Source organism: Chionomys nivalis, chromosome 1 (genome assembly GCF_950005125.1).
Source record: "Chionomys nivalis chromosome 1, mChiNiv1.1, whole genome shotgun sequence".
In the NCBI taxonomy this organism is placed as follows: Eukaryota; Metazoa; Chordata; class Mammalia; order Rodentia; family Cricetidae; genus Chionomys; species Chionomys nivalis.
Window position 1 is genome coordinate 16,647,399 of NC_080086.1, and position 11,370 is coordinate 16,658,768.

Consider the following 11,370-nt stretch of genomic DNA (forward strand, 5'->3'; position numbering starts at 1 on the left):
AGGTGGTTCTGCAGCCAGATCAAGTCTGAGACTCACCCTGCCAGGGAATTGTTTATACAGCACCTACCTGCCTGCGTTACTCTGCAGCCGTGGGACTATTTTGAGCATTTTATTTCAGGAAGTGTTTTTCACTGTGCTCTTCGGTGTCCACTGCAGCCAGGTACACCTGTGTGTTCAGACAGACAAGTGGAGGAGGGTGTCTAGATGTCTGGTATTCCTAGAGTAGGAAGCCTTTAGACTATTTGCTGTTTTTCTTTCTTTTTTTTTTAAATTTGATATCATAAATCTATTTTAACTCATTTTAAAATACTACATACAGAAGCCAGAATGCAGAGTTAAGAATGGAGGAAGGTGGGAAAAAGAATGGGACCACGAAGAAAAACACTTAGTTACTTGTCTGTTGTGGGTAAAGCAACAGGAATCCTGGGATACAAGAAATCAGTAACAACTTTGCTCATAACTGATGTTTTCCCCTCCTGTTTGTTTTTAACAACATCCATATGGGTGCTCTCTGTATGATCCCTGCACTGGCTTACCAGGGGGTCCTTCAGTGATGGCCTGGTCCCATTCCAGTCATCTTGTCCATAAGCTTCATAAGAATCTTAAAGCTCCCCATGTCCATAGTCATACTATTCTGACTCCCCCTGGCTCTGGCTGTAATAGCCTTCGTATCCTTCATCACTCTGTTCTGTGTCTGTATCATCATCTCCACAGTCTTCGTAGGTTTCTGGTGCAGGTGTTGGAGGTAAAGGTATTCTCTGGATGCCTGCTGTCTGAGCTCTTGTTGTTGGGCACCTCTCATAGTGGGTGGGGGTGGCACTCCTTGAGTCACAGTGGTACCTCTGGTAATGGAGCCTTTCACTGGGGTCCCACGAACCAATGCCCCTCGAGGTGGTTCAACACCATGACCTCTGGGAAGAGGTGGAGGAGGCGGGGCAGCTCCTTGTCCTCTCACTGGTACCCCACGACCTCGAGAGGGTTCAGGAACTCCATTCAAGTAGGACAGTTCTAGAAACTGCTCCTGGAAGATATCATCCATTATATCTGGTACTAGAAATTACTTGACTTCCTCCACGGCATGGGCCATAAGTGCATAAGCCTCACAGAGGGGCCCAGAGACTTCAGTGAAGACATGCAGATCTATATTTAAATGGGCATATTTGGGGTCTCCGTCTTTGTGAAGCTCTTCTCCCTTGGCTTTGTCTCTCACTGAACAGAGGTCTTTGCATATTTGGTGTTTTTCTTGTTGGACCAGCTACCACATCAGTTTTCTGAAAATGTTTTGTTTAGTTAGCCTGGCCTGATAGTATGCGAGGATCATCCCAGCTACTCAGGAGGCTTAGGCAGGAGGATCACAAGCTCAAGGTCTGTCAGGGATACAGGGTGAATTCAAGATTCCAAAAACAACCTGGTTAACTGAGTAAACACACACCCACGCAAACATATGCACACACCCACACAAATACACCACACACACACACACACACACACACACAGGACCTGGGCCTGGGGAGGTGGCACAGTTAGTAAGGTGTTTATCACACAATCATGAGGACTTAAGTTTGACATCACAGAATCCCAGCACTGGGAACAGAGACAGGTGGATACCTGAGGTTGGCTGCAAGTTCCAGGTTCAGGGAGGAACCAGAAGATCCAGGTAAAGTTGTAGACAACCATTGTGGGGACATCAGGGATGGCTTAGTTAAGATGGTTGCTACCTGATGTCCCGGGAACCACGAAGAAACAATAACCAAGCCGGTTAGGTAACTCATTATGTAACCAGCTCTGGCAAGAATCCACTTTTGTGTGATATTCTATAATAATGTCCTTGGGACCAAAGGTGCATGCTCTCACCTGGAATAGAGATGTCAGATCTTCCGGCAGCTGCTGAGCATCCATCACCGCTATCCTAAGTAACTGTATCAGGACCCTATCTCAAAATATAAGGTGGAGGGGCTGATGGGATGGCTCAGTACATGGCTACACTGTCCTGATGTCCCAAGTTTGATTTCTTGTGCTGGCTAGTTTTATGTCAACTTGATATGAGCTAAAGTCATTTGGAAAGAAGGAAACTCAATTGAGAAAAAGCCCCCACCAGACTGACCTTTATGACATTCTTTTTTTTCCCCTTTTGCTTTTTCAAGACAGTGTTTTTCTGTAGCTTTGTAGACTGTCCTGGAACTAGCTCTGGTAGACCAGGCTGGCCTCTAACTCACAGAGATCCACCTGCCTCTGCCTCTTGAGTGCTGGGATTAAAGGTGTGCGCCACCACCACCCGACTATGACATTTTCTTGGTTGATGATTAATATGGGAAGGCCCAGCCCATTATGGGTTGGTGCCACCCCTCTGCAGGTGGTCCTGAGATGTATGAGAAATCAGGCGGAGCACACCGTAAGAAGCAAGCCAGTAAGCAGCAGTCTTCCATGGTTTCTGACTTACTTCTGGCCTCCACATTCCTGCACTGAGTTCCTGCCCCTACTTCTTTCAATGATGGACTGTTACCTGGAAGTATAAGATGAAACAAACCTTTTCCCTCCCAGGTTGCCGTTGGTTATGGTGTTTGCTCACAGAAATAGAAACTCTAACAGAGACCTCCCTGGAATCCATGTAGAGGTGGGTGAGAACCAACTCCATGTAAGTTGTCCTTTGACCTCCACGTGTGTTGTGGGATATTTTGATTGCATATGTATGTGCTCCAGAAACAGCCAATAAAATTTGCTTTGAATCAGAGGGCATGGCTGGCTACTAGCAGACCAAAATTCACCTTAGAGGCCATGGAGGACTGAGGACAGAAAGACAGACACAGAAAGCAGTAGGGCGGGGATTGGAGAGAGAGAGGTCACTGGTCGCTTCTCCACTGCTTCTCTGATCATTCAGGTTCTTACCCCAATGTCTGACTCCTGAGTTTTTACTGATGAAAAAGAATAATTAGATAAATGCTTCATGCATGAATGTCATGGCATGCCTACATACATATATAAACACATGGTAATAATAGTAAAACTAAATCTAAAAAAAAATAAGGTACAAAGAACTGAAGAAGACGCCATATCATGAAAACTGGCTCTCCAGCTATAGATACTGTTCTTGTGGAAGTCCCCCCTCAATCTCCCTCCCCGATCTTTCTCTCCCCAAACTCTGCCTCATCTCAGAAAACCCACTCAACATGACTGCTCCCCCAGAGATGCTCAAGACCACTCCCACAGGGTATTTAAACTGCTCCCCCCCCCCGAAAACAGACACACGGTTATTTTGGTCTCTCTTCCCCATCTCCTCTGTGGGGGCTGGAAAATCATCCAGGAGCATTATATCCACTAAATCTGGGATCTTTCTAAGTCTGTCTGATTTGGTCTGATCTGGCTTGTTGCATTGGTGGAGAGGCTTGTTGGGGTGCAGAAACTTTTCAAATACATATATATGTATATACATCATAGAACCCCTCCACAGGGGTGGGGATGTAGCTCAGTTTGGTGTGTGTCTTAGTTAGGATTTCTATTTCTGTGCAGAGGTACCATGACCAAAGCAGCCCTTATAAAAAAAAAAAAAAGACATTTGATTGGGGGTTTGCTTATTGTTACAGAAATGTAGTCCATCTTCATCATGATGGAGAGCATGGTGGCACTCAGGCAGACATGGGGCAGGAGACGTAGCTGAGAGTTCTACATCCAGATCCACAGGCAACAGGTAGAGAAAGGCTCTGTACTTGGAATGGACTTTTTGAAATTTCGAAGCCCATTCCCAACAACACACTTTCTCCAACAAGGCCACACCTCATAATCCTTTCAAATAGCAACACTCCTTGGTGACCAAGTATTCACAGCTAGCCTATGCGGGCCATGCTCATTCAAGCCACCACAGGGAGCTTACTCAGCATCTGTCAATTCAATCTCCAGGACCGCCCCCAAATAAAAGACGTACATTTGTCTATACAACTTTATTATTTATTGCTTTTGCTTTGTTTGCTTTTTGAGACTGAGCCTAACTATATAGCTCAGGGTAGCCACCAATCCTTTGCTTCAGCCTCAAAAGTGTTGGGACTGTAGGCATGTTCCACGACACTGGTCTATTTTATTTATAACTTTTATTATTGTATGTATGTGTAAACATGCATGTGCTCTCAGGCCAAGGCATGCATGCCACAGTGCACATGCGGAAGTCAGAGGGTGGCTGTTGGGATTGATCTTGGACACTCAGGCTTGAAAAGCAAGTATTTTCACCCCATGGGCCATCTCAAAGGTCCTGGCGATTTATTTTCTACCTTCACTTTTCCCCCTTGTCTTGAGTTTATAGACAAAGGGCAGGGATTATTTCCTGTTTTCTGGGACTGTCTCTGCACTGCCTAAACATGTAAGTCTGTACCCCTAGACACGGAAGACTAAGCCTTCTTGGTCATTTCTTGAGTCTTCTACCATAGGTCCTTTATGCAAACTCTTCTCTGCAGTGAGAATTCTTAGGAAGAATTCATGACTCCTGTTTGCCTGCTCCATTTTACTGTGGCCATGGGTATATTTGATATGTAAACTCGATATACAAATCAAATGTTCATTGATAATAAATAATAATTATCTTAAGACAATTATTTGACATATATAAACCATTTATTCAGTATTAAATATCAAATAGTCAAACAACAAAATCCAAAGATAGGCAAATTTGATACTTGTCAACTGAACAATAATTGTAGGAAAATGTTAAAAGTCTTTGTTTTCTATAAGTGAATCATTATGTTTCTACTCAGAACAGACACCTAGATGCACAGTGAACATACTGCAATTCACAACATACAGTAGTTTCAACCTCAGCCGAGGTGTCTCAGGCAGCAGTGGCTCCGTGTTGTGTAGCGTGACTGTGTGCACAGTGCACGGGGTGCCGTGTTGTGTGCTTGAGCCTCAGGCTTCAGGATGCCATGCATGGCAGCATGGCTGCACACTGCCAGAGACACCTTGGGTTTATTGTGCTTGGGTTTTAATTAACTTCTGCTTGTTGCATGTTTGCTGTTGCCAGATTTTTTTTTTTACAACGTCCATATTCAATTACACAAGCATATTTGGGATTGTGAGCCACAGCTTAAAGAGTTGTTCTTCTGGGTGGCCTAAACAACTGACATTCATTTCTCATGACTCTGGAGGCTGGGAAGTCAGAGTCAGGTAGTTAGCAGCTCTTCTGTCTGGTTGAAGCCTGCTTTCTGCTTGGTAGATAGTGATCTTTTCATTGCATCCTTACTTAGTAGAGAGGAAACAAATCACCTCTCATGACTCTTCTTATAAGGTGCCCATCCTAGCAATAAGGATTGCCCTCTTCCTAAAACTGCATCTCCTAATACCAAAACTTTGCTTGTTAGGCTGGCCTTGAACTCACTATGTCTCCAAAAATAACTTCAAACTATCAATTCTTCTGCCTTTAATTCCCAAGTGCTAGGATTACATGTCCTCTTTAGTAGTAGGGTTACAAACAAGCAAAAAATAATGTCGGTGTTCCACAAATCAACACACGAACAAAGCAAAAGGAACTTGGCAAGACAATTCTTTTTGTAAAAAAGCATTTGCCAAGACCCAAACTGAGCTAGCCAGTACACTTGGCCAAGATGGCTCTGTCTTTTATCTGGACATAGGTCGTGACTTTGTCTCATCCTATTGACGAGAGCTCCACGCCACAATCTCTCTAGAATTGGCTAGTTGATATAAAGGGGAAGGAGAAGGTCCAGGAAATATGAGTCCTTGCTGGCTAACTACCTTGATAGAGAAAACCTAACTATCTTTAACAAGAAAAACAAAAAACATTTCTCAGCTGTATGTTAATGCACGAGTCTCAGAGGGCACATTCAGCCCTCTAACACGCTTGAAAGAAAAAAAAAGCTCCAAAGTTCAATGTTAGGAAAGTGGTCTCTATACATGTAGTGAGATGGAAACAGAAAGGAGATCATCTTTAAGTCAACGAAGATCTAGAGAAATTAGTATCTGCCCTTCAGACCAGAGTTTTGAGGAAAACATAGAAGGTGGCTTTGGGGAGGTAGAGGTGTAGACTTCCAGCTGAAGGAACAGTGTCAGCAAGGACAGGGAGGCCCAAGCAGAGCAGCAGTTGCTGGGGTCTAGAGCTGCCCAGAAGTCAGAGCCAAAGGGACTGCTGCTAAAGAGAGAACTGGGAGACAATCAAGCACCCTGCCTTGCCCAGAACTCTCCTGCGGTAGCAGTAACAGTCCTCAGGTCTTCAGTTGGGGACAAACCAGGATGGCTGGTCACACCAAGAGAGAAGCTGTGAGGCAGAAGGTCGTACACATCATGACAAGAGTCACAGTTGGTCCACGGAGCCACTAAAGGATCAGAGTGTATTTCGAAAACATGTCAGAGGACGGTGTCGCCAAGCATGGCAGCCAGAGGCCGACGCCTATGCTTCGCAAGGGAAGGCAGACTCAAGACTCCACGCTTCTGCTAGCCAATGCGTGTGGAGAAATTAAGATCAAATGATGCTATTAAAGAGGAGGATGGCATAGACAGGAGGGCTGGGAGGGAGGAGCGTGGAGTCCCATATGCATTCTTCCCAGCCACTCACACGGCTCTGTGTGCTTTGTCTCCTACATCTGTGAAATGGGATAATGCCCGGTTGGTTTGTGGAATGGATAATACCTACCTCCTTGGTTTGTTTTGATGATCAAACAGCCCACTGTCTGTAAAGTGTGGTAGACTATAAAGCACTCCATGATGGTTACTAATAGGACCACTGTCACACCCCCACCTCTGTCACATTCAACCACATCAATCTGGACAGGGTAAACTTGATTATCACCGCACTACTTCCTGCTGCTCAATAGCATTGTGTCATCATTAATAAACTCTGACTGTCAGCTCGAATGGGGTTGGGAGTTGCTAGGGAAGAGACAGTTTAGACTCTTCCCCTTTCCCTACACACTGTAAACATTTAAATTGGGTAAAGTGGGAATCTGCCAAAAGACTCAGTCATGAAAGTTGAATTACCTGAACACCCACATAGCGGAAGGAAAGAACTCACTTCCTGATGCTGGCCTCTGACTTTCACGTTTATTTCTGGTACATGCATTTCCCCCTACATTAATATATTTCACACAGAGAGAGAGACACACAGAGACACAGACAGGCACATACACAGACACACAATACACACAGAGAGACACAGACACACACAAATATAAATAATTAAAGCAGGGAAAGTGACATATGCCTCTAGTTACAGTACTAAGAGGTTAAGATAGTAAGATTGCTTGACTCCAAGAGTTTAGGGTCTAGACTTGGTTATAGGGCAAGACCCCCCCATCAAACAATAAATGAGTAAATAGGTAGATAAAATAGTAAACTGCTGTGGGACAATGGTTTTACCCTGTGAAGATTTGTTTCTTGTATTTGTTTAATAAAATGCTGATTGGCCAGTAGCCAGGCAGGAAGAAGTAGAGGCAGGGCAATGAGAACAAGAGAATTCTGGGAAGAGAAAGAGTCAGTCTGCAGTCATCACTCAGACACAGAGGAAGCAAGACGAGAATGCCTCACTGATGAAAGGTACCAAGTCATGTGGATAACACAGACAAGAATAATGGGCTAATATAAGATATAAGAAAGAGGTAATAAGAAGCCTGAGCTACTAGGCCAACTAGTTTATAATTAATATAGACCTCTGTGTGTTTCTTTGGGGCTGAATGATGCAAGACTGGGTGGGACAGAAACTTCAGTCAACAGTACACAAATAATAGAAAGAGGAGACATAGGGACAGAAAAGGGATTTGTTCTAGACCCCAAAGTACGCTTTTAAGGCTTGGTATAAAGTTAAGTTGTGGTCTACTCATACCCTGATAATCCTTTTGCTGGAGGACAAAGCTCAGACAGTAGACAGAGTTCAGCTGGAAGGGTGTCTGGCATGTATGAAGCCCGGGGCTTGATTCCCAGCACCACCTAAACTCAGACCTGCCATCTCAGCACTGAAAGGCAGAGGCAGGAGGACCAGTCATTCAGTGTCATCCTCAGCTACATATGAAGTTCAAGGAGAGCCTGGGCAACACGGGATCCTGTCTCAAAGAAAACACATTGACAAAGTTCACATTTCTTGATCAGGGTTCTGCTTTCTCTGTTGTGATTGGTTCTTCCTCTCTTTACAATTTAGATTACAGGCCAACACATAGCTTACCACGGTGAATGTTGTCCTTTCTTCTAGCTCTCATACTTTTTATAAATCTAAAAAGTTTTTGTGTGTGAGTGTGTGTAAGTGTGAGTGTGTGAGTGTGTATATGTGTGTAAGTGTGCATGTGTGTGAGTGTGTGAGCATGTGTGTGATTGTGTGTGCATGTTGTGTAAGTGTGTATGTGTGTGAGTGTGTGTAAGTGTGAGTGTGTGAGTGTGTATATGTGTATAAATGCATGTGTGTGAGTATGTGTGTGCATGAGTGTATGAGTGTGTGCATGTGTGTGTGAGTGTGTGTAAGTGTGTATGTGTGAGTGTGTGTAAGTGTGCATGTATGTGAGTATGTGTGTATGAATGTGTGTGCGCATGCATGTGTGTGTAAGTGTGTATATGTGACTGTGTGTGAGTGTGTATATGTGTGTAAGTGTGTATATGTGAGTGTGTGTGTGAGTGTGTGTGTGTGTGTAGGTCAGAGGACAGCTTTCAGGAGTCAGTCCTCTCTTCACCCTGTGTTCTGAGATCTAATTCAGGTGGCCAGGCTTCAGTGGCAAGTGCTTTGACTCACTGAGACACCTCCTTAGCCATCTTCTTTTCATTCTGTGTTTTTGAGATAGTCCTAGAGCACATGTGACTGAGGGTGACTTTGAACTCCTGATCCTCCTGTCTCCATCCCCCAGGGCTGAGATTTCAGGTGTGCTCCACCACACCTAGATTCTCCCTGCTCTTCTTGTCCATGCTGCCCCTTGTCTTGAGTTTCTTCTTGGGCAAATCCTGACACTTCAAATATGAGCTCAGTTTCTGTCACCAAAGTATGACGTCTACTTTGGCTTCCTCAGGGAAAGTTAGATATCCGAGCCAGAGCATCTTGGGCATTTTTCTAGTATAGGGGAGAGTGTGTTGTGTTATGTACTGGACTACTGTTGTGAGAATGGTTTACCCTGGGAGGTGTAAACAAGCGCCTACCCATCCACATAGAACACCCTTTATAAGTCAGATCTCACCAATGTCCAGCTTGGAGAGCCAATGTGTTTATTGGGCTTACTTACAGAATATGGTGAAAAGTTCCTTATAGGAGTGGAAGTGGCTCCAGATAGCTATACTGGCGGGAAGTCCCACCCAACATGAGGACTCACTCATAGCTTTATATAAGGAGTTCTGTTAACCCTCAACTGACTGTATACTCTAGCACTCTATACTTTATTTCTTTTCTTTTTTTTAAAAAAAATATTTATTTATTTATTTGTTATGTATACAATATTCTATCTGTGTGTATGCCTGTGGGCCAGAAGAGGGCACCAGACCTTATTACAGATGGTTGTGAGCCACCATGTGGTTGCTGGGAATTGAACTCAGGACCTTTGGAAGAGCAGACAATGCTCTTAACCACTGAGCCATCTCTCCAGCCCTATACTTTATTTCTTAAATCAACGGAAGCCATATATAATTAGGGCAGAATCACAAACAACTAGGTACAATGTGGGAGTGGGGTTGGCTAGAATCTCAGGTGACAATCTAATGACCCTTTGCATCTCTTCCCTCTCTGAGGAAAAGTCAACAACCAACAGGCCTGATCACTGAGGTTGTCTTGCTGTTCTGATGATGATGAGGGCTCCTATATTTGAGCTTTTCTGATGAGGACAGCACTTTACAGTGATTGTGGAATTAGAGTAAAAGGTAGAGTGTAGCCTCTACCTTTTAAGCTCAAATCTGCCATTTTTTCCCCTTTGGATGAGGCTTAAGAGAAGTACTGTAGATTATCAAGAGCCTCTATTCTGAAGCCAAATGGCTTGACTGTGTGAGCCTTTGGTCCTGCAGTGCCCACATATATAAAATGGAGATGTTTGCATTAGTGCATATTTCATAGAATAATTTAAAATATAAGTGTGTATATATGATTATATCTGTGTACGTATGCATATATGTGTGAATAACCCTCCCTTCTCCTTTTTATGTGACTAAGGATTGATCCCAAGGCCAATGTTAGACAAATTTCCTGTATCTCACCAGTCTTCTCAATTTTTATTTTAAGACAGTCTCATCAAATTGCTTGGGTTGGCATTGAACTCACTCTGTAGCCCAGGAAGGCCTCAACTTTGCAATCCTGCCTCAGTTTCCCAACTAGCTGGGATTACAGATCCATCCTTTGCTAATACTCGCTGACCACTGAGAGTCAGCTTGTCTAGAGACCTGTCAGAGTGTTTTCACATAAAGTGAATTTTTAAAAAAGATCTGCTTATTATGTATAGCGTTTTGCCTGCATATATGCCTGCTTGCCCGAAGAGGGCACCATATCTCATTACAGGGTTGTGAGCCACCATGTGGTTGCTGGGAATTGAACTCAGGACCTCTGGAAAAACAGCCTATGCTCTTAACTTCTGAGCCATCTCTCCAGCCTCACATAAAGTGAATTTTAATAAGATTGATTGTTTTCACTGTATTTTGAAGGCAAAACCAGATTTATAGATTTGATTCTGAAATTAGAAAAGTAATTTCTTCTTTACTGATTATTCTTCCTCTTCATTCTCTCTGTCAGAAATGGCAAGGATAATCAGGGCTTCGGGGTTTGATGCGGGAGTCCCCTCTGTGTGATATGATTACCATTAATGAATAAAGAAACTGCCTTGGCCTGTTGATAGGGTAACACTTAGGTAGGTGGGGAAGACTGGACTGAATGCTGGGAGAAAGAAGGGCAGAGTCAGAGGAATGTCATGGACCGGTCACCGGAGATAGACGTGCTGAAACTCTGCTGGTAGGCCAAAACCTCGTGGTGTTATACAGATTATGGGTTAAATTAAGATGTAAGAGTTAGCCAATAAGAAGCTAGAGCTCAAGGGCCAAGCAGTCGTTTAATTAATACAGTTCCTGTGTGATTATTTTGGGGGTCTGGGCAGCTGGGCAATGAACAAGTGGCCAAGCGCCCTCCTCCTTGCAACAGGGGTTTAGGAATGGAGCTGGGAGTGGGTTTTAAGGCCATGTTTTATGGCCATGTGCTTTCTTTAAAAAGTTTTTAAAATTTATTTATTTTTATGTGCATAGGTATTTGCGTACATGTATGTCTGTGTGAGGATGTCAGAATTCCTGAAACTGGAGTTATAGACAGTTGTGAGCTGCCATGTGGGTGCCAGGGGTTAAAACCAGGGTCCTCTGGTAGAGCAGCCAGTACTCTTAGCTGCTGAGCCATCTCTCCAGGCTCTGGATATGTGCTTTCATTTTGTATGAAAAATTGAA

The 11,370-nt window shown here is 43.8% G+C and overlaps 1 pseudogene; it reads right to left on the reverse strand.

Annotated features, from left to right (window-relative positions):
- Positions 1-486: 486 nt before the first annotated feature.
- On the reverse strand, positions 487-1,899 carry LOC130882694 (KH domain-containing, RNA-binding, signal transduction-associated protein 1-like; annotated as a pseudogene).
- Positions 1,900-11,370: the final 9,471 nt, after the last annotated feature.